Here is a 24,175-nt window from a genome sequence, read left to right as displayed (position 1 = left end):
GCTAATAATAGACGAACAAATGAAGATTTTTTAGTTAATAATTAAACAACTTAACTTTATAGCAAATTTCTGTTATTGTCCTGTAGCACTGTAGTACTGTAGTCCCATTGTTCATCGATTTGCTCAAGCAGGCACCAGTAACGTCTCCATTGTGAGACTTGTTGTTACTGTTTTGGGCATATCGAATACGCCACGGATAGCTTGCCAGGCTCTGCCATGCAGGCAAAATACTTTCCGAAGCTTGCTGGGCTCTCCAAGAGGGATGTAGAAACCCAGGTCAGCCACGTGCAAGGCAAACGCCCTAGCCGCTATGCTATCGCTCCAGTCCGTTATTGTCCTATGTCCCAGAAATAGATTTTTTTCCAAAAAAACCCTAATATTCTTCCAGAAAGTTTCTTCTCAGAGGAATGAAGCCTAGTGGAAATTTGTACTCTATCTTACATATGGCCAAGGAAATGTAATTAACTTTACTATAGTGTGTGACTGCAGCTGAAATATTTTATTTTTGCAGTTCTTCTAACTACCGGCAGTGCTAACTGGGCATTTATGCTTTCAGTGGGAAAATAAGGAACGCCAGTTCCTTGAGAGGGAAAGGTCATTTATTCAGCACAATACTTTCTGTACATTATTCATTGCTAAGTGAAATACCTTGGACTAGTTTAAGTTGTGAAACTGATTAGTAAAGTGCTACGCTGTGTCATTTTGTTATGTTCTATTCTAACCTGAAAGAGAACTAGCTGATAGCATTTGTGACAAAAAGATTCCATTAAAAGAGAACCAAAGAGTTATTTTGAAGTAAAATTATAATGTGCAAACTTTGAGTTTCAAAAATGAAAAACATTTCTTGCTATTTGAACAGTAGTATCTCTTTGTTTCTCTGATGTTTAAAAGGTAAAAAGAAAAAGCTGGAAATGGAACTCTTAATTTTATGTCCTTGAAGTGTATGACCTCATACCAAAGTGCTTCATCAGAGTCTATTTGAAAGCCAAATTGCTATGCTATAGAATTCACTCGCATGAGAGAGAAGGACTTATTTTTCTTAAGCCAAAACCTGGAATTAACACTAAAAAGATCCCTGTGAATTTTTAAGATTACAAGTTTGGTTTGGGGTTTTCTTTCTATAATACAAATTGGTCCCATCTGAAATTGTGCATTTGTTCATTTCCGCAACAAGTCATCACCATCACCTGTGATGGTGTACACAGATGGAGCAGTGAGCTAAGGAGCAGGAAACTGGCACCACCCTGTGAAGTGTAGCTGGTTTTGCAGACATTTAACACCTAATCACCTGTGGAGTGTTTGAAAGGCAGTGGCATGGCAGGAGGAAAGGCTTAGAGACATAGAATTGGGGGTGGGGGGGTGTTTCACAGCTTCACACTGAGACAATTTCTCTCTCTGTGTCTCTCTCTCTTTCTGCCCCCCTCACCCCTGCTCTCTGCCCTCTACTCCTCTACTACTCCCCTTGATTGAGCCTCATTTCTATTCCTCCATCTATCAGAATGGTCATTTGACTATGTTTCATGTGCATGCTGAGTTTATGTATATGCTCTTGTGATATCGGTTTTTCAAATATGTCTGGTTTGTATTTTTCATTCTCTTTACCTTTTTTTTTCTCATTCAGCATGAAGATATTTAGTGCATCTCTCTGTACATTTGTTCCTGTGTTTCTAGTTCTGCCTAGAACTCAGTGGTAGGCATGTACCATGTTTTTCTTTTCCTTTCTCGCACCAGTTTGCTCAAGTGTTGAATGTTAGAAGAAGTCTATAAAGAAAATGAGAAGCGCTACTGCAGTTAACACACAAAGCAAAACACTTCTTACTGATGTGGAGAAAATTTTAAGGGTCTGGAAAGAAGATCAGACTAGTGAAATTTAAAACTTAGTGCAGAGAAAGACCTAATTCTCTTTAAGCACAGAAGGAAAATTTGAAACTAGCAGAGGTTGGTTCATGAAATTTAGGAGAGAAGCTATCTCATATACGGGGTGGGGGGGAAAGCACAGTGTGAAGCATCCTGTGCTGACAGAAGGTTTTTGAGAAGATCCAGTGATTTTGAGAAGATCCACTGGTAAAGGTGGCTATACTAAATGACAGATTTTCAATGCAATAGAGTCTATTAGAATAAAGTACCATCTTGGACCTTCATAGCTAAAAGAAGTCAAGTCTGGTTTCAAAACGTCTAAGGATAGTGTCCCTTTTAGAGACTAATACTGCTGGTGACGTGAGGTTGAAGCCAGTGCTCACTTACCATTCTAAAAATCTTAGAACCTGGGGCTGGAGCAATAGCACATCGAGTAGGGCATTTGCCTTGCACGTGGCTGACCCAAGTTCATTTTCCATCATCCCGTATGGTCCCCTGAGCACTGCCAGGAGTAATTTCTGAGTGCAAAGCCAGGAGGTAACCCTGGTGCATTGCTGGGTGTGACCCAAAGCAAAAAAAATAAAATCTTAGAACCCTAGGAAAGATGTTAAAGCTTCTCTGCCACTGCTCCCGACATGGGGCCATAAAGCTTAGTATTTATAATCCATTGTGGAGACTATTGCTCGAAAAATACTTTCAAAATATTATTGTTCATTGAAAATACAACTGGTTGCTCAAGAGCTCTGATGGAGTTGAACAAGTATATTGATGACCAGGAGACTGATGAGCTAGAGATTGATGAGCAAAGAGTTTGAACAAGATTTCATGCCTAGTAACACAACATCCGTGATGCTATCTTCTTGATTAAGTCTGATGACTTTTGACTTTCAATTCTTTTTGACTAAAGCATTCTTTGGGGGTTAGAGAGATAGTACAATGGGTAAGGCATGTGTGTTGCTTGTAGTTGACCTTGGTTTGATCTCCAACAATACGTATGGTCCCCCAAGCACCATCAAGAGAGACACCTGAGCACAAAGTCAGGAATAAGCCCCACCAAGTGTGGCCCACCCAAATACAAAACAACAATAGAAAAACCCTTTTTGCGGAGCTGGGAAGTAGCTCAGGGGCCAAGGTACATGAGGATCCTTGAATTCTCTCTTCAGTCTCACATACCACCATCCCACGAGCCCCAGCTCTGTTGAATGTACCCCTGGAGGTTCTCGAACACCATTGTGCTGGGACAGGGCCTCATCACCAGACTCCACCATTAAGCTCTGCAGCCTTTTTATCCACATATCACAGGGTGTGTCCCATGGACAGCTTGGGCACTGTTTGGGAGACCTCCTTCACTCCCAAAGAAAAGAAGTACTTTACTACGGCTGTAGCTGTCACATATAGGAACTCCTCTGCTGGATCTGGGCAAAAATCTATTGAAAGCCTCTGGAAAGTATTCACATTTCTGGATGCCATGAAGAAAATTCATGAGCACAGCCAGGTATGTCCCCCAAACCAAAAACAAATAAAAAGATGAAGATCTGTGATTTGTGGAAGGAGGCCAATAGTATTAACTGGAGCCTGGAAGAAATTCATTCCAACCCTCATGGGTAACTTTGAGAGGATTCCAGACCATGAAGAAAGTCACTGTGGATATTAATAGGAATATCAAGAGAACTTAGAATTACAAAAGGAGTCTGGAGAAATGGCTGAATTGTTGCTCTGAAGAGAACTGAATTGAATCAGGAATTGCTTCCTCTGGAGGAGCAAAGACTGTGGTCTCCTGAGGTGGATTGGTTCTTAGAGAAGATGGCATGAACATTATTGAAAGAGCAACAAAGTATTTAGAATAATTACTAGATCCGCTTGGTTGATAAACTGAAATCAGGAATCAACTCCAAATTTGAAAGAAATTCTGTTGTAGGTAAAATGTAGTCGGGGCCCAGAGAAATAGCACAAACAGCTTGCGTGGAAGCTCCAAGTTGGGTCCTCAGCTCTTCATGGTCCCCCAAGCCCCTACAGAAACAACCCCTGGACACTACAGGGTGTGGACCAAAAGCCAAAAAGGCTTCTTGAATGCTGTTGAACAGCATCTTTGTTTCAGAGAACTCTTTTCTGTAAGGAAAAGTCAATCCAGTCAGCAGATTTTGTTATTGTCTTATTTTAAGGACTTTCACAAACTTTAGCAACCACTTCCCTGATCAGTCATCTGCTGTGGGTGGGGTAACTGCCCTCCTCCCAAAGATCAAAATATCAAAACCCCTGCTGAAGGTTCGGGGGGTGTTTAGCATTTTTTGACAATTACTAAATTAAGGTATGTATTTTTGTTTTTGTAACAATGCTACCATACATTACATAGACTATAGTTATCATGTAAACATAACTTTTAAATATGCTGAGAAACAAAAAAAAAATAGGTGAGTCACTTAATTGTGACACTTGCTTAATTGTGAACCTGGAAGATCCAAGGAGTACGTGTGCCATGATAGGACTTTCAATACTGTGTCATAGAGAAACTTTGGCTGCTGTGGAATCTCAGCAAAGAGGCTTCTACTTTAGCAGAGGAAATTAGGATTGTTTGCTTGCATAGTTCACAAACACACGGAAGAAACTGCCAGACCCTAAAAAGCATTGGGTTGGTCAATTCTTAGAAGGTCTGAGTTAGGGTCCTATGATTGGTTGTATATGAATGGGGAAAGGAAGTGAGGAAATTGGGCAGCTCTGAGATGACCCTGGTTTTCTTTTCTTGGAGGGTCACACTCAGGAGGGCTTACTCCCAGCTAGGTGCCCAGGGGTCATTTCTGACAGTACTCAGGGAACCATATGTGGTGCCATGGATCAAACCTAGGTGAGCTGTATGCAAAGTGAACACTTTACTAGCTGCACTATATATGTCTGGCCACCACCCCAAGTTTTCTTCCTTGGGTGCCTGGAAGCATAGAGCACCATCACAATCATGCATAATCCTTCAGAAAGGATTGGGAACTGTTTTTTTATTTGGAAGATGAGATACCTCTGACATGTTCAAGAAAAACTGTTCGGTAGGTAGCTGAAGAAGTGCTTAAGAGTAAATGGGCCTGAGCACTGACAGGAGTAATTCCTGAGTGCAGAGTCAGAAGTGACCTCTGATCATTGGTTAGTGTGACCCCCTAAAGAGAAAAAAATACCCTATCCACAATAGTACGTGGATAGGGTGTTTGTCTTGCATGAAGCTGACCATATTCAATCCCTGGCATCCAATATGATCCCCAGAGCCTTCCAGGAGTGATCCTTGAGCACAGAACCAGGAGGAAGCCCTGAGAACCACTGGGTGTAGACCCAAAACAAAAATTATGGGGCCAAGAGATAGTCCAGCGGGTAGGGCATTCATCTGCCTTGCACACGGCGGACCCAGGTTCCATCCCACATGGTTTCTAAACACTGCCAGGAGAACGCCTAAATGCACAGTAGGAATAATCTGAGTATCACAGGGTATGACCCCAAACCAACATTAAAAAATAATATGGGTGGACCAGAGTATCCCAAAGAGTGATGAGGTAAAGAGATTTTCAGGGGAGGAAGATATCTCTGTGTTCGAGGGCATTCTGAGAGCCAGGGGAAGTCAGCTCTACCAGCTCGGGCAATCTGTTGGTACACAGAGATGTGGCAGAACATAAGTGGTGCTCAGGGTAGTTGCAAGGATGCTGGGACCTTGAGTCCAAAAGCCTGGGGAGGCTGGAAGCTGGGCTGGCTAGTGCTGGAGATATAGTTGACCATGCCCTCTTCCGGATGACTGGACTCCTGGTCCCCTCTGAGATTCTCTTGATTCCTGCTTGACAGAGGAGAAATTGCCTAGAACTAGAAATATTTCAATATTAAAGGCTTATTTCCATAAATGTTTCTGAGGGTATGAAGAATCTGGTCATTTCCAGGTCTGAAATAAATGGTATTTGGCTCTGGCAAGCACTTTATACATCCCACTCCTGTAGATGGACACCCAGAAAGGCAAGGAAAAAAATGAGAAGCTAAGAGGTATTGTGGATGGTAGTGACGCTTCATGAAAGCTGTATGTATTTGAAAAGTGAGTGGAAATTGGGAAAGTTTTTTGTTTGAAATTCCTGAACTCAAGATTGGCAGATTAGAATTTTGTCCTGTGGTTCACTGGGAATTGATTCATTTGTTGTTTTCCTTAGAAAGAGACTTGTTACCCCCAAACGGTACTCAGTCAGGGATGTAACTCAGCGTGGGAGTACTTGGCTTGCATGTGTGAGGTCCAGGCCTCAATCCCCAGCAACGCTCTGAAGTGAAGGTTTTAGAAACTATTCTAGGGAAATTAACTTGGCAATAATGTTCAGGATAGCTTTAAAGGAAGGGACTGGAAGCAGGAAGTGAGGAAGCCATGGAAGATTCCAGATCTGAGATACCAAATCTGGGTCAGGACAAGGGGACTGGAAATACTTACCAAATGTAATTTAATCTGAGTTGGCACCAGCATCATTAGTCATTTTTACTTTAAAACGTGATCAGTGTGTGTATAGTGTCCAGGCGGCTAGGGGATCTCTGGCGACTCTCCCTCTCGATGCCCGGGTTTGGTGGACTCAGGCTACTCACCCTCCTGGGGCGGCCAGGCCATGGGGCGGATGAAGGAGGAAACAAGAGCCAAGGTGGTTGATGATCACTTGCCTTTTGTTCCATTCTCCCCACGCACCTGTTCCAGTCTCACTGAGCCCCTCATTCTAGTCTCACACTGCTCCTCCTTCCCATCTCCTCCTGTCTCTCCCGATCATCTCTCCGTGCTCCCTCTCGCAGCGCGTCTCTCATCCCTCCACATGCCTGCTCCTGCATTCTTCCCCTACATTCTTCTCCCTCTGTCCCCCTTGCTAGTCTCCATGCTCCATCTTGCTGCCCTGGTCTCTCTTGTCTTTCTCCAACTCTCAGTATTGGGGGTAGTCACCACACCCCATCTGCAGGAAAATCAACATAAAGAGCCCTTCCTTTGCTCACAGGCAAAAAAAAAAAAATACCACTAAAGGTGTTTTTTCTCCTTTCCTTAGTCCAATAACTTAATTAACATCTTAATTCTACTTCTTCATATTAGTTATTTTGTACGGACACAGTAAGAGATACATTGAGCTTGTAGGGTGGCTCTCCTGGGGATATTTCACCATAGACTCAGACTATAGTGCTCAGGCTGGATCAATCATTCCTAACCCTAACAGGGTCCGAATCTATAGTTATTGCTTTTTGGATCATGAAAGCATTTGTTCATGACCATGCTCTTAACTTAGAGTTAAGCATTATGGCACTTTGGCCAGGCCCATTTTGATGCCAGGGTAGCACATAGCTCACAACTTGCTCTGGGTCCATCCAGTCCCTTGTTGGGACCCTGCTTTTGGGGTGCTAGGAAGTAAGGGCACCTGAGGCTTAGGTCAAGAAAAAAGATGCCCGGAGGTAATATTATCTGGAGTCAGTTATCTCCCCTGTTACAAAAGCATGGCGTGAACTGTCTTTTTGTGCCTGTACAAAAAGGACATTGCTCTGAATTAACTATACAAAGGACTTAAGGAGAAGAGAAAAACAATATTTACAAGTCAACAGAGCACAAAGAAAGAGGTTACAAATAAATACAGAGGAATGAGAGCACTGTGGTGGGAGTAACCCAGTAAACCTAAGCTCCCTGTGGCAAGGTGGAAAGGACAAACTAATGTTATCCTACAAGTGTGTACTTACATAATTATTTTATCCTTCCAGAAGGATTAATTCTTGAAATAATTTTAAGAACATAATTAGATATACTTGCTTTGTCCTTTTATTTCTGTCTGATATCGGTTTAGATTTATAAACAGCTTAATAGCAATTGTAAATTGTTGGATAGATAAACCAACAATTTACCAATACTACTTTACTGTTTACCAATTCAGTAGCAGTTCTCTAGTCTTCTAAAACTATCACAAACTTCCCCAAATATTCTCAAAATGAAGTTTAACTCAGGGCCAGAGAGACTGGTGCCTCTGGCTATGCCTCCAAGACCCAAAATATAAAGATAAAATTTTGCTCATTTCTCATTAGTGATGTCTAGGAGATTAATATGGTCCTGAAAACAAATGAACAATTCAGTGGGATAAAGAATCCTGCATCCTGATTTAAATGATGGTTCTTAATTGAGACCTTTTAGAAATGCAAATGTTTCCATTCTATTTAGTTGAGTAGCTAGAAAATGACACCATTAATGTGTAATGTATTCAGTGCTTAAAAAATTAGCCAAGCTCCTCAGACTGAATCCTTGGGATATTGAATGAGAAACATGTGTTCACTTTTCATTTGCTTCCTAATAAGTGGAGGTATAAAAGATGTGTTCAGGGCATCCATTTACTTTGGTGAATTGGATAACTTATAATTGCATTTTGTAAAGCTTTTTAAATATCAAAAAATGTAATTTGTAGGTAATGACTTTGAATGCTAATGAAGAGAAATCAATTCCAAAGGCCCCAATCCACCATAATGGCAGTCAGATGACTCATTCACATCCTCCACAGAAACTGGTACTAGCAGTTTTGATTTTAAAATGCATGCTTTAAAAGAAAGATGAAATAAGAATTAGAGTATGCCTGTTGGTAATGAACAGCTTCTTTAACAGAATATATTTCAATAAAATATCCTTTAAAGCAAATCAGCAAGCAAGTCTCTGATAACTGTGGAAGGCCTTGGAAATGCAAATAATGTATTCCAAAAATAAATAATTTTTGCCTTTAAGAAACTAGAAGTCTGAAGTATATAAAAATCTAATGATGAGTGATTTTTAAAAGAAACCCATCAATTTTCACTTTTGTTTAGAATGAAAGCCTAACACCTACCAATTTTTTTTTTAAGCAGACTTCTAAAATGCCCTTTAGTTTATGGAATGTTCTCTTCGCTGCTATTATGGGAAGAGATATGACTTAGTGGAGCAGCAAAATTGTACAAGATTAAGAAATTCAGGCCAGGTCTCAATAATGCTAAGCAAGTAGAATTTCTCAGAAATCAACTGGTGGAAGTTTTTGAAAGCAGCATAGAACTCCTATTTCTAGGAGACTTAACATATCCCAAAGCAGATTGTTTTCTAGAGCTGCCATCATGAAATTTTACAGACTGGGGAGAATAGCCAGGAGAAATCTCTCTTCTCACAGTTGTGGAGGATGAAAGTTCTCTCTCCCCAACACCTAGATGCTTCCCTGCCTGCCCCCGTTCTCTCTGTGCATGCACATCCCTGGCATCTCCGCATGTGCCAAATTTCTTCCTATCAGGGTATCATTCCTATTGGATTAGGGCCCCGTCCTGACAGCTCATGTTAACTAGCTCTATTAAGACCTTATCTCCATATGCAGCTGCAAGTTGGGACTTCGTAGGAATTTTGAGGGAACAAATACACTAGGAAGTGGTAGTATATAAAACTGTACAGAACACAAACTTTGCAGTTTACTCAGAGTAAGTGTGGAATGAAATATAAAGGAGAATATCTGTCCTTTGAGACTTCTCAGTCCTGGAAATACAGGGGAGTTGGGAAGCTTCTTTCTTAAATATTTGGAAGAAGTTTTTATGTAAATATATGTAATTTCTGACTTACAGAAACTATACCAGTACCTTCTCAGTAAATTTTCATACATTCAAGATATTGGTATTTTCCCTATCTTATACAATACAAAATGATTGATTAGGCCTCCAAACTAGAAAAAGTCTAAGGTAGTTATTTAAGGTAATCATCTAGTTTTTGTTTGGTTTGGTCTGGTTTATTTTTTTTTAATTCAGTCATTGTGAAATACACAGCTACAAAGCTGTTCATGATCAGGTTTCAATCATACAATGATTCAATACCTTTCCCTTCACCAGTGTCCATTTCCCACTACCAGTGACCCCAATTTCCCTCCTGTCCCCCTTTGCACCTCTCGACCCTGCCCAAGCCTACCTCTATGACTCTATGGCAGACACTTTCCTTCTCTCTCTCTCTTTTTTTTTAACCAGAATCAAGTTGATTCTGGGAATAGAAAAATTCCTTTTCATTTGCCACCACAAAATCTCATTATGTAATATATTAATGATATAAACTCATAAAATAATATTAGAAAAATATGTAAAGGTTTTTCAAAGAGTAAATAGACATTCTTAAATATACTATGATCCAAATATAGAATTTTGTTTAAATGATAGGTGAGATCCTAAGAAAGTGACCCAAGGCCATGAAAGCCCAACTGAATTTTCAGCATATAATTTAAAAGAATTATGCAATTAGAAACAGTAGCACTGTAGCATTGTTGTCCCATTGTTCATCGATTTGCTCGAGTGGGCACCAGTAACTGTACTTTACTTTAATTACATTAAATGAAATCTATGCCCCAGTTAATTTCTTATAAACTACTTTGAAGATTCAAACTTTAAGGTTTTGCTTTGGTGACTTGTATGGCAATTGGGATAGACACTTCTCGGTGGAGAAGAGGCAAAGTGAGTATGGCAGATGCTTTTGGTGTAGAAGCTCCTTTGGTCTCCCATTCCACCCATGTGAACGTATTTGACAAAACACAGCAAACAACAGGGCATCGGATCTATCTTGAGATCATTAAAACACTTGAGTAAAATAAAAACTGTGAAGAGTCACTCACATATGTCTGTTACATTGAAATAGTCATTAATAGTGTGTAGCAATAGCATGGACTTACATTGTCAGAGGAATGTTTTTTAGATCCATGCCATTTTTAAATTATCTTTAGAGATATTCACATTGTAAAGTAATAAAAATCACAAGGTAATACAAAGTAGGTGGTAAACATGTCCTAAAAGTAGAATTGACCATCTTGAAATGCCTACTTTATTAAACTTGGTTTCTTAATCAAAAATCTATTGGAGGTTTTGGTGAGGCTGGAGAGATGGCACACCAGCTAGGGAAACAGTGAGCACAGCTAAGTATGGCCCCCAAGCAAAACCAGAATAAAACAAAATAACCTATTTTTACTGACTTAACCCTATTCTACTTGTATGAAACACAGTTAAAGGATATTCTCCCTTTGCTTCCAGGAATATTGCAGTAGAGAATGGTATGAAATTTCTATGAGCACTACTAATAAAAGTCAAATGTCTTTAGATTATATGTGCAGGTGTTGGCAGCTGAAACATGCAGACTGAAAAATATTGGTCTCAACTCCTTCACCTCCATCTCTAGAACAACTGAGTTTTAAATCATCATTTGCCCTTTTAGAAAATAAGTTTTGGGTGGAAGCAAAAAACTAACAAAAATTCAAGAAAACTGAATCCAGAGTAGAATCTTAGTATTGTTTATAAATTAGGAAATGTATTTGTTCCACATCATAAATACGACATAAGGGGCTGGAGCAAGTGTCTTGCACACTGCCAACCCAGGTTCAACCGCCCAGCATCCCATATGGTCCCCCAAGCACCATCAGGAGTAATTCCTCTGTACAGAGCCAGGAGTAACCCCTGAGCATTGCCAGGTGTACCCAGCACCTTCCAAAAAAATTAAATAAATGCCTCATAAATTTGCCTAGATATTTGAAGAAAATTAATCACTGTTAACGTTGCCTGAAATTTTACCAATTGAAGTTGAAAATATCTCTGAAAGATGGATCCATTCCACCAGTTAGTTTTAATCCTAAAACCAGCCTATAGTTAGCAGTACTTAGGAAGTGGAGGTCTTAATTGGGCGAGGGAGGAAGTAGAACTGATGATTTGAAATTCCTGAGCACCATATTCACTGTTAAATTATTATTACAAGCCCAAGGTCATTACTTTTATTATCTGCCATTTATAAAAGAGGAAATTGAAGCATAGAGAATTTGAGTAATTATAGTGGTCCTTCAGCTAGGAAGTAAAAGAGTGTGTGTGTATATATATATATACACACACACACACAAACCAGTTGAATTCCAGAATTCATACTAACCACTGTCTTCTCAGTAAGGATAAGTAAACATCTAATGAAGCTGTTTTGGGAATTCTCCAAGGCGTATTAAGGAGATCTAACTTCCAGAGAGTTACACAGCTTCCGGTCTCTTGCAAATAGGGACAGTAGGCAAGTTAGGGACTACAGGGACTGTCTTCATACTATCTGGAGCATAACAGAAAGATTAGGATGACAAAGAATTAGAGCTGGAAAGAAACTCATATAGATGGTCCAGAGAAATCACCTGACCTCTTTTGAGTAAAGAGGGGCAGAGATGAACTGACTTGCCACAAATCCCACTTCTATTAAAGAGTTACCTTCTTCATGATGGTTTCTAAATAAAAACTAAGTAAAATACTGGCAGTTTTTATTGGAGACATGAGAGATATGTGTTTTTTAATTTTTTATTTAAAAATTATCTAATGTATTCCTAATTGCTGTGCAGATAGACCCAGAGAATATGATAGTATTATTAAGCAGCTATTATAGAGCAATAGTAAAGGCTCTCTGACTGCCTGTTCATAACCCTAACAACCTGAGCCTCCCCCGACCCGATTTCCATGTCAGGAATAAGGTCCATTCTCCTCTGCAGTAGCAGAGCTTGCATCTGTGAGCCACTGACTCTGCAGGGGAGCAGGTGAACTTTTGAAAGGCCTCTTCCAAATGAGGGTTATGCTAATCGCTGAATTATGATGCTGCCAAGAATCCCTGGCTGCCAGAGATACAGTACTTTTCATGAGACCTTGGAAAATATGCAAGGATTGACTCGCCTTAGTCTCATTTTCTGTAAAATGAAATGTGAGAAGTGAGAACCAAAACAGTCTACTTAAATGGAAGGCGACTTTCTGTGGCGGATTCTGTGGCATGAGGAGAACCACAGTGGAAAATTTGTTAGAAGAAATAACAGAAACAGATGCCAGAGATATTCCTATGAAATAATAAGTCAGGAAAGCCTGAAATCTGAACTAGAGGAAGTGAATATAATTTTAATTTAATATAATCTTAGAGGAAAACCAGATTTGGGATTGAAATATCAGGAAATATTGTACACTTCTCCTAGAAAAAAAATAAGAGAAGAGACGCCCTTTAATGGGAAGATATTTTAAGGTGGGGTCATGTATGTAGCTCAGTGGTAGGATGTGTGCATCCCATGTTCAACCCACATCACTGAAAATTATTATTTCTAAAATTAATTTGAGAAATGTTTAAAGAACACTTAAATACACTTGAAATACCATTAACTTGACAAGAAAGGTGAGTGCAGAGCATTGAAGAGAAACAAAAAAAAATAAATAAACTATATAGTTTCCAAATTAATACTATCAGGATAATACGCTTTGGGGCTGGAGCGATAGCACAGCGGGTAGGGCTTTTGCCTTGCACGCGGCCGACCCGGGTTCGATCCCCGGCATCCCATATGGTCCTCCAAGCACCGCCAGGAGTAATTCCTGAGTGCAAAACCAGGAGTAACCCCTGAGCATCACTGGGTGTGACCCAAAAAGCAAGAAAAAAAAAGGATAATACGCTTTCTTAAAGACAGGTCATAGAGCCTGGAAGGTAGCAAAGGAATTGAGATACATACCCCCAATAACTTGGAAAGCCATTGCAGAAGTAAAATGGAATAGTTCCAGAGCTTCATATATCTGAACACTTGCAGAAAATTATTTTTTTTAGAGCAGACAACTACCCTCATGGACTCATGTGAACACCAGGAACTAGTAAAGAAGAGCAAGTGCTAGGAGTCCTGGGGAACATAGTTTCTCAGAGGTCAAAGGGCTGAGCACATGCTTTGCACATGAAAAGCCCACGTTCAATCCCTAGTTCCACACAGTTCCCTCAAGCACTGCCAGGTGTGACCACCGAACAAAACAATAACACCAAGAGTTCAAAAACTGTCACCTCTCAGTTCTGTGATTCATCACTCCACAGTCACCATTCCTCTTCCCATGGAGGTATTTCCTGTCATGGTTCTACTCCCACTGACAGAGAGCCACAGTGGAAGTGGTGCATGAATCTGTGTCCCCTGGACCTTCTCTAGGGATCCACCTGTTCTAAGTTCCAAATGCATTGGTAGAAAGAAAATGCTGGCACAATAAAGACAAGGAGGGTGATAGACGCAGAGGAACGAGGGACCTGTCCTCAGAGCGACCCAAACGAGTGTCACCTTCTAGCTTTACTGTCACTTCCCAACACTCTTAGCTCTCCTTACTGCCTTCAATTTCTGTGCAGTGCCGCTTCTTTCCAATATTACTTTTAAATTGTTTAACTATAATTTTTTTATATCTTACATTTGTATTTGCTGATAATATCTGTTTGTTTGAATTCTGGGGAATAAGGATCTTTGTTTTGTGTCCCTAATTCATCTTTTAAAATTTACATATATATACACGTGTGTGTGTATCAATCATAAAATGTTTTAAAAAGGATTTTTGTGGAGGGATTAAACTTCTTTCATGTATACCTGGAAGGCACAAACTGGGAATATATTGCGGCTATTCTTGTGTTGATTTTGACTTAATTATTAGGTAAAGATAAGTGGGTAAGACTTAAAATTTTGAAAGTAGACTTAAAATACTTGATTCTAATTCTTACGAAAGTGAGGAGGAAATAAGACACCATTTAGATTGAGTAGGGGACTTCTGATAACTACATAATTTGAAATCCCAAAGAATGAAGGAGAAATCTCAGCACAGATGATAAAAGACACCAACAGATTAGTAAAGGGGGCAGGTAGAGCTTAGTGTAGAAGCACAAAGACTCAAGTTTCAAATGACAGTCAGACTTAAGCCTAGGTAGAGCCATAAGGAAAAGACAAAGTGATAGGGAACAGATCTGGAAAATAGGAGACTGTGGGACAGTGACAGCACTCTTTAAATATTTAAAATCTCCCCTATAGATGAGAACTGTTTCTATATAATTACAGAGGGTCCTACTAGGATCAATGGGAAAAGCACATTTTTTTTTTGCTTCCTAATAAAATGGCCTATTTAATAATGACAACTCTAGTGCCCCATCACTGGAAATCTTCAAAAAAGAGTTTGCATCTACAGATGCCTCTGTGCTACGCATAACATTAAATTCTATCCATCACCTGTCCTGTATCTTTGGAATCTCACTGTCTGCATACTGGAATGAATCTCACAGGCTGCTTATTCTTCAATATCATCTATGTGAGAGCACTCAAGAGCAAAATTAAGGGGAATGATTTCCTACTGACTGGGGTTTATGGAAAGGATTTATTCCTCTTCTCAAATCCATGCAGATACCTCTTTACGACCACTGAAATCCTTCCGCAAATTTCAGAATATAAAAATGTTGGTAGATTTTGTAGCTATTGTGTGGAAATGGAGCACCTTTAAGTCGTCTGCATGCAAGGCAAGTGCCTTACCTGCTGAACTATCTCCCCAGCCCATCAAAATTATTTTTTATATAATTGCATTTACTGTACAAAATTACCTATCTCCAAAGTAATCAATCCTGAGAAGGAGAAGTGTACAGAAGTGGCTAGAACGAGATAATCTTTTTTTTTTTTGCTTTTTTGGGTCACACCTGGCGATGCATAGGGGTCACTCCTGGCTCTGCACTCAGGAATTACCCCTAGTGGTACTCAGGGGACCATATGGGATGCTGGGAATTGAACTCGGGTTGGCCGCGTACAAGGCAAACGCCCTACCCACTGTGCTATCACTCCAGCCCCATGGGATAATCTTTATACTTAGAGAGTTCTCTGAGAGAGGCTTGGAAGAGAATAAAATATAAACAAATATTTGAACAAATTCACCTCATGCGTATTACAAATAAAACAACAGTATCATAGGAGTGAATAAAAATTGCCTCCTACTTTAGCCTTGACTGCTAGGGAAGGTCTTTCAGTCTGAGTCCTAAGGAGACCTCAAGACAGTGGAACATGTGGCTGTTTGAACAACAAATGAGTGTGGTTTCAACCTGGTGATCAAGGAGTTTGGATTGTGATGCAATTGGAGAGACATTCAGACCATTCGGGGTGCTGCAGTGTGTTAGTATGTTGTCTTATCCGCAATGAGAAGCTGTTAAAGGGTTTTTAGAGGGTAGTGAGAAGACCTAACATACACTTTTGAAAACTTGATGAAGAATGTCTTAGGGGCAAGAATGAAAATTATTTGAAATCAGATAAAGAAAAATGCTTAAATTCTATTCTAGAGGTGAAATCAGTAGTATTTGATGATGATTGGAAGAGAAAAAAGTGTTTGATGAGGAAGAGCAAGGAATAAAAGAAGATGTCCAAATTTTTGTTTTGACCATCTACTTGGCTGGTGTCATTTATTAAGAGAGGGAAAATAAGATAAAGGAATTTTTGTGGGAAAGAAACCAAGCAGTTAGTTTGAGAGGTCTTTGGTGATATTAGGATATTCTCATGGTGATGTCAAATAGACAGCTATTAGCACTTATGAAAGATTCACACTCAATAATCCATTTTCATGAAAGCACTCTGAAGTTGTTTCTCAAACAGGTCAGCTTCTTCTGTCTCTGGTGTTTAGTCTTAGCTGAACTCTCATGCTTTGGGATTGCATTTCTAAGGACTTTCTGGCTATCTGGTCTATGAGGGCCATTTTTTATTTACATGGTTTCAAAGCTGAAAATACATTGTGTCAGTTTTGGGGGAAGGCGGTTAATGAAGAGAACCCAGGATTGAAATTTAAGGATGTATTATTGATGTGGAAAGTAGCAGGACAATAGAGGAAGAAAACTTAGGAAACAATGTAATCTAATGGAAAGCAACAAAAATTGATGCTTTCATATGCATAGAGAAATTGTTGAAGGCTTCTCAGAGAGCTGTGGGATGAGTTGAAAGTCCCACTTCCAATAAATATAGTAAATTAAAAATGAAACCCCCTTCAGAAGTTCCAAATGGTTCATCCTTCTGAACCACTTTTTTTTTCATTTTTTTCCTTCTGCCTTTTTTTTACTTCTTTTTGATTTTTTAAAATTTTTCATTAGTGAATCATCACAAGGTACAGTTACAAACCTATGAACTTTTGTGTTTGCATTTCAGTCATATAGTGATCGTTTACCTATCTCTCCACCAGTGCCCATTCTCCTCCACCAATGTTCCTAGTATCCCTCCCACCACCCCACCCTGCCTCTGCAACAGGGCATTTCCTTTTGTTCTCTCTCCTTTTGGGTGTTGTAGTTTGCAATAGAGGTATTGAGTGGCCTTCATGTTCGGTCTATGGTTTACTTTTGGCATGCATCTTTCAACCCGAATGGGTCCTCCCAACATCCTCTAGTGTTTCCTTCTCTTCTCTTCTAAAAAATGAATGGGGTTTCATTTTTAATTTACTATATTTTTGTTGGTTTATTCTTTCCTGACTTATCTTCTAACTCTGTAATTTAATGCCTTTCTCTGTATACATGTGTGTTAATCAATGTAATTATTTCCAGATTTTCCCTTTAGTCTCATTTCCTGGTGAGTATGATATGCACTCCTCCAAAATTATGTGTTAGAATGCAGTAGCACTACAGTTTGTAAAATCAATGCCTCATGATCCTGAAAGTGTGGAATTATTATGGTCAAACAAGAATGACTCCAGCTGTTTTTGTTTTGATTTTGGTGCTAGATCTTAAATGCTTTTAAGCTGCATGCACATGTTCTAAATGTGTGCTGTTCTTTTGTTAGCTCTTTATTTTTAATTACATAACATTAATTGATGTTTTCTTAGCTTTTCTAATTTATTAGTACATATAAAAACAGTTGAAAGCAATAGACTAGTCATTGTAAATACACATGGTGACCTCCAAATATTTGTTGAAACTGTTTAATAATAAAAGGTCAACCACTTTTACTACCACTTTGGCTAAGACAGCAGCATTTGTCTTTAGTAAACACTTTTTTGTTTGTTTGGGGCCACACCCAGCATATCCAGCACTTACTCCTGGCTCTGGTGGTTACCCAGGGGACTGACTGTATGTGATGCTGGAAGTTGAACCCAGATCAACTATGTGCTAGACAAGCACCCCACCCACTGTAACATTTCTCCAGCCCGTTTATTAAGCACTTTCTGTAGATTACCTTTTTTTTTTTATAGTTTGTCAGATACAATTTTTTTTATTTCTTTTATTAATTCACCATGTAGAAAGTTACAAAGGACTGACAAATAATATTTTTTTAAATGGGAAAAATTGAACAATGGGGAAAGTGTAGTATCAGAGCCAGAAAAGTTTTTATGAAAAGTCTTACTAAAGTGGGGCTGGAGCGATAGCATAGCAGGTAGGGTGTTTGCCTTGCACGCGGCCAACCCAAGTTCAAATCCCAGCATCCCATATGGTCCCCTGAGCACCACCAGGAGTAATTCCTGAGTGCAAAGCCAGGAGTAACCCCTGTGCATCGCCAGGTGTGACCCAAAATGAAAAAAAAAAAAAAGAAAAAAAAAGTCTTACTAAAGTTCTGTGTTTTATATAAGTACCTGTGTTATTAGCATATATTTTCTTAGATTAGTACACAGAGACATGAACACCATTAGATAAAATGCAGAATTTGGACTTTTTTATCATTATTGTAAAAAGTATATGTTTTCTTTTTACAATAATGTTATTTAGTTTCCAATATTAGTTTGCTTTATTTCCCAGTGGATTCTACTATGAGTGGGGGACAAAATCTTTTTTGACACAAAAATTTGTATTAAAAATAATAATAGGGGCTGGAGGACAGTGGGTAGGGCATTTGCCTTACACGCAGCCGACCCGGGTTCGATTCCCAGCACCCTATATGGTCCCCTGAGCACCGCCAGGAGTAATTCCTGAGTACAGAGCCAGGAGTAACACCTGTGCATCGCCAGGTGTGACCAAAAAAGCAAAATAGTAACAATAATAATGATAATAATGGCTGGAATGATAGCCCAATAGGCTGGAGCACATACTTTACATGCAGAAGATCTAGGTTTAATCTCCAATACTACATGATCCCCCAAGCACCACCAGGATCAATCCCCTCCAGCCCACCCACCCCAAGCCAGCATTAGTCCCTGAGCACGGCTGAGTGTGACCCCAAAACCCAAAAAATGAGAATAAAAAATAAAAGGAATTATATAGTGCATAAAAAAAGAGGAAGTTTAGTTATGGGGTATCTCCCTGTCCTGTGATTTGTGTTCAAAGTTCACAGATAGGTGGAGATAAGAGAGATAAGATGGTTAAGGTATGTCCTGGGTAACCACGGACTCAGAGCTAACGTCATGGTCAGATGCAGGACAGAGGCTGAGAAAGAGCTGTCAGAAGCTGGTCTCAGGCCTCGAACACTGGGGCCCCTCTGGTTTAGAGGATTAGTGAAGGGCTCTCAGGATCTCACCCCTTTCTTCGCTTCAGACTGCCTGGGTTCCAGGGGACCAGAGGGCACAGGGGAAAGTACTCACCTTGAACGGGCCGATCCAGATTCCATCCCCAGTACCACACAGGGTCCCCTGAGCCAAGTCAGGAGTGATCCTTGAGCACAGAGCCAGGAGTAAGCCAAACACAACAACAATAAAACCAGAATTCCTGGGTGTCATGGCTTGCAGCTATAAAAGGCAGGAGATTTGGCCTCTTTAAGCGAATCTTTTTTTAAAAAAAATCTTTTTATAAATGAAATTAGAAATTGTTTATTTTTATTTAAAAAAGGGTATTTACTTGTTTTAAATTGCTGCTACTTGAATTGTTATCACTGTATTAGGGAACAAGCCAAGGGCCTGAGGCTGGGTACGGGCTCTGTTCTACCACTGGTCACGGGCTCACCAAGCAGTGAGCATTTGAAGATAACTGTCCTTTCAGTGGCTGTGTAATATTTATTAAAATATCAGGTTTTTATTTTGTCATGCCCAGAGAACCTATAAAGTGTTTCCTTTGTAATGTGAAATACACTATTATTTAAAATAGGTAGCAACAGTGAACCAGATCAGTGCCACTCTGTCGTATTCTCTGTCTCTGTCTCTCTCTCTCTCTCTCTCTCTTTCTCTTTCTCTATTTCTCTTGCACACACACACATACACACCACACACATGGGAACACATACCACATGCACATACCACATGCATACAAGTAATGCTGACCTGGGGGTGTAGTTCAGCACCAGAGCACAGAGTGTCTATGTGTGTGTCCCTGCGCTCAATCCCTGACACCAGACACATCACACAAAGAACAACAACAAGAACAAAGGTAAAACAAAAAATAAAGGAACTCAGAAATCCTCCCTCACAATTTTCCTGTGTCCAAATGTAAATAATGGTGACTAGCTATAATGAAACATTTTCAGAGGAAAGATTGTTGAATAGTGTTGCCAAGTTTTAAACTCACACAGATTTTTGTGTATGTGGTTAGTGTTTAGCTGTGAATTGTGCACAATTTACAGTTCCACTACTGACGGGTTTACATCTGTGTGGTAGACGGGGAGAAAAAAAGGGAATTTTTGAAAAGTAAAATCCATCCAGGGGGTTAAGTTGTTAAGGGAGAGGCCAAGAAGAATCCATAGTGCTAAGCAGAACACATATTGATTGGTCTCTCTTTAGAATCATTTGTATCGATTAGATCGTTTCTGACACCACCAGTGGGCCTCTCCCTGAGACTGTTTGCCCAGGCATGGTCTTATCCGACCTGGGCTACCGTCCACCTGGTGAGAGCAGAATGGATAGAAGCCTTGGGAGTAGAAGTTCTGGAGACAAACTCTTCATCCCCATTATTTCTTGTTAGGAAACAGTGCCTGAAGTGGGAGTCAGCTGATGATGAGTGGTGTCATTTGGCTCCTAAATTGCCACTTTGCACAGAATCTTAACTGTTTACCCAATGTTCTGAGCTGTGCAAGCTCCAAATAGAACTCCCTTTGGGAGCAGCTCACTTATGCCCAATCAAGGTGATGTTTGACCTGGATCTGTAATGTGCTTTCCTGTGGGCATTTTTCTCAGGATATTATTCAAATTCCTGAAGCTTTTCATTCTTTGCCAGAATCCAGGCTCTTTTCTGCTACTTTTGGCTTTGCTTTTTTTTTTTTCTTTAGTCAACAGCTGACTGCTTAGTTATAAATATTTTGCCTTCAGGTGCAATGAAAAATAATTAATGTGCACACAGTGCAAAAGTTCACTGGACAACTAAGTGCAAACATCTATGATAAATGTTGTTTTCTGTTTTTTAGGCCATCATGGTATCAAACAACTATAAAATACATATAGTATTTATATGTTTGTATGTGTGTATTAATAATAGTCTTTTTTTACAATCAGTGTTTGATTCAATTAAAAGGAAGAAAAAGGAACAAGAGTTAATTGGGAACCATATTTAATTTAGTTGGGTTTTAGCAATATCTCTACTTTCCATGCATACCCAGCATTATTCTTGTTTCACTGTGGTGTAAAGAGAAAATGAATAATGAGTAAATGATTAACTAAAAAAGTGTAAAAGAAAGACTGAGACGGTTTAGATGCTCTGACCTTTAACAAACATTGAATAGCTATTGGATCAGTACATGAAATATATATAATTTTTTTCAGTCTTGTTTTGTGCTTATGTAGAATGTTTACCTACACACAATTTCAAGACCTATTTATCTACTAATAAAATGGTAAGATGCCAGGTAGTGTTTATTTAGAATTCCCGGGGAATTGTAGTAGAAGGAATGTTTTCTTCTTTTATTATAAATATTTGAGAATGATCTAACATTACTGTAAAGATTTTTTATAAAGGTACCCCAAGGCTAGAGCACTGTAGGAATTGTGGGACAGAATACTTTATCACATATTCCTCAAGCTTGGAAACCCCTCTGTCTCTTCACTGCCCATGAGATAGTGAGAAAAGAGGGGCCATCATGGCAAGGCCCAATGCTTCCCCATTTCCAAGACCCATAGAGACATGTAGAGTGACGGCTGTGGTCAGGATAGAAAAACTCCTGTTTGTAATTTCCTTTATTCCTGTTTTCCACTGTCCAAACAGTCTTCAAGATGCAGCTCAGTTTATCTCTTCAAGGGAGCTCTCCCCCGCCCCATCCCTTAAAGTAGAGTTAACCACCCCCATCCTATATCACTTAGTGCCTAAAACCTATCAAAAATAATCTACTTATTTTATTCTTTTGTGTTTATTTTTATTTCTTGTCTGTGTTACCCATCCTACTTCCTGTCCATTATCAGATTTATATTCCTTCAGAGCCATATCCATGTCTTGGCATATCTTCCCACAGATCCTAGAAACGGGTCTAGAAATGGCATGTGGTGTTAATCTGAATGAAGGAGGAAATAAGGGGAAATGAATGCCATCATACAGTAGAAGGGAAACAAAGTGATTCAAGAATCATGGTTTTTGGGGCTGGAGCAATAGCACAGTGGGTAGGGCATTTGCCTTGCATGTGGCCAACCTGGGTTTGGTTCCCAGCATCCCATGTGGTTCCCTGAGCACTGCCAGGAGTAATTCGCTGGGTGTGACCCAAAAAGAAAAAAAAAAGAATTGTGGTTTTTTTCATGCCCTTCCTTTTTACTGTGACCCTAAACAAGTTTTTCTGAGGGTCCTTCTTTTCTAGTCTAGCTTTAGATCTTTAACTTTATCATGAATCATTCTTCCTCCCCACCCAGTGGTGTTGGGATCAAACCTGGGTCAGCTACATGAAAGGCAGTGCCCTCCCTACCCACTGTACTAACTCTCTGCCTCCATATCATGAATCATTCTTAATCATATAAATATTTCTCCTAGAGGAATGATTTTGTTTTACTTTGAAAACAGCACTCATGTGACCATTCCAAAACTTGCAGAGAGGCTATGTAGGAAGCATGAACATTCTTTTTCTGTGTTTTCGAATTATTAATCCTTTGTGATTTGATTTATGATTACTCCATTTAGTTTTGCGAAATACTCCTTTCAGGGAGAACTAAATGCCAAAAAATTGCAAATCTCATCATGTATATTTCTTATTCACTCTGAAATTGAGTCATTTGTGAATTCTGCCTGAATTCACACTTATTCACTGATTTCCAAAACATCTTGAAGACAGTTAGTAAGCCTTGGATTCCAGGTAATGACTCAATGAAGATTATATAAGTATTCCATATAATTAAGCACAAGTACGATGGCAAAGGTTCCTTGCTATGGTTGGAGAAACAATTCTCACTGGCAGTTTCATTACCTAATTATTGGCATCAGTGGATTCTCTTAAGAAGTGTCAGTTAATTCAGAGTGGGTACCATGGGGTCAGAAGATGCAAATTCACACCCTGAATCTGGTAGTTAGAATACTGGACAAATTACTTTCTAGCACCATGCTTCAAACTTCAGGGTTTTAAACCGTGGTTTCATTTCTTAAGAATGTGGTACCTTGAACAGGAGACTTGCCTTGAACACACCTCAGTTTTCTCATCTTATTAAATGAACAAGGTGGTAATATCTCCTAATAGAGTTGATGGGTGTTGCATTGAGTTAGGTAGAGAAAAGGGTGGCAGACACGTGGCACATATTAGTTCATACCACTAGTGTGAACTCTAAGAAGATAGACAGCTGTGTCCATTTATATTCACCACTTTACTCCAGTGGCTAGAATCATGCCTAGCATGTGGTGGGCAGTTGATATATTTATTATGCATTATTTTTCTTACCTGAAAAAGTGAAAATAAAGCTACTTTATAGAGAATGTTTAGGAAGACTAATTGAGATCATGTATCCTCTATATAACATTAGCTATCAGCTTCCTCATGATTATTATACAAAAGGGCATTAAATAATATAAAAAACTAATTATTTTATCTTTCCCTATAGAGTCTAGTGAGTCTATTTTTAGGAATTCTGACTTTGATTTTTAGGGGGTTTGCTTTCATGCCTTAGTCAAATATTTATCATATTTTTAGCCAAGTCAATAAATTAACTTATTTTCTCTCATGGACACTTACTAAGATAAAAGCAAAAACCATAAATCTCACTATGGAAACAATAAAAATGCTAACCATTTCATCTTATCTCTTTATCTTCTCATACCCTAAATTTGCTTCGATTTCCACCTTTATGATAGTTTGGACTGACCAGCTGCTCAGGTGTTATTGTGCATTTGGGGGACATCTGTGATATGGTACACAGGACATGGAACCTGAATCAGGCTGTCTGATTTGATGCCTGCTCCTGCCACTTTCTAGCTGGGAGCCGTTTACTGTTGAGTGCTTATTGACTAATCTATAAAAGAGATAATGAAGCTAATCTCAGGATCTGTAGAAAGATTGGGTGGTGTGAGTGGCATGATATGTTTCAGGTTCACGAGATAGATAATCAAATAGTATGTGAGCCCCATATAGAGTGGTAGAATTTTTTTTCAAGCCATGTTTTGCTTTCAGAAGTCAGTGATTTCCTTCCTTTTTGACTCACTCTTTATATTTGGCTCAATAACATTTTCATTTGAATAGTAGATGATGATGAACTTCGACTAACATCACTGGCAGTCCTACATCCCAAA

At 39.3% G+C, this 24,175-nt stretch overlaps 1 protein-coding gene across 50 annotated transcripts in view; it reads left to right on the top strand.

Annotated features, from left to right (window-relative positions):
- Positions 1-24,175, top strand: part of RIMS2 (regulating synaptic membrane exocytosis 2) — a 547,885-nt gene that overhangs the window by 490,254 nt on the left and 33,456 nt on the right. The window lies entirely within an intron of this gene.

Source organism: Sorex araneus, chromosome 2, assembly GCF_027595985.1.
Source record: "Sorex araneus isolate mSorAra2 chromosome 2, mSorAra2.pri, whole genome shotgun sequence".
Classification (NCBI taxonomy): Eukaryota; Metazoa; Chordata; class Mammalia; order Eulipotyphla; family Soricidae; genus Sorex; species Sorex araneus.
This window is presented reverse-complemented; position numbering and strand designations above follow the sequence as displayed.